The sequence below is a fragment of the Penaeus monodon genome, chromosome 15, assembly GCF_015228065.2.
Source record: "Penaeus monodon isolate SGIC_2016 chromosome 15, NSTDA_Pmon_1, whole genome shotgun sequence".
Classification (NCBI taxonomy): Eukaryota; Metazoa; Arthropoda; class Malacostraca; order Decapoda; family Penaeidae; genus Penaeus; species Penaeus monodon.
Window position 1 is genome coordinate 9,511,260 of NC_051400.1, and position 356 is coordinate 9,511,615.

A 356-nucleotide genomic window follows, 5' to 3' on the forward strand; every position below is an offset into this window, starting at 1 on the left:
CCTTCGACTAAGAGTGATGGTTATTTTGATGGATTGTAAAAGAAATACATATAAAAAGTATTGCAGATTGAGCCACATATATTTAAGCTAAGGTCTGTTTCATGGTTAGAGCATCTTTTTATGTTAGCGTGACTGCTGGAAATATTTAATAGGTCTACAATTAGAATTTTATCTCATATCATTATACTACTTTTGACGGCGCCTCAAGCCTGTAGGATTATATATTCATAGGCCATAGATGATAGTTTTTTATTCAACATATTATTGTAAATATTACTGAAATCCTCTCTACCTGATTAGATAAATATTTGTCACTTGCTAATATCATACTTCTCACGGGCAAGACAAGGGTCACT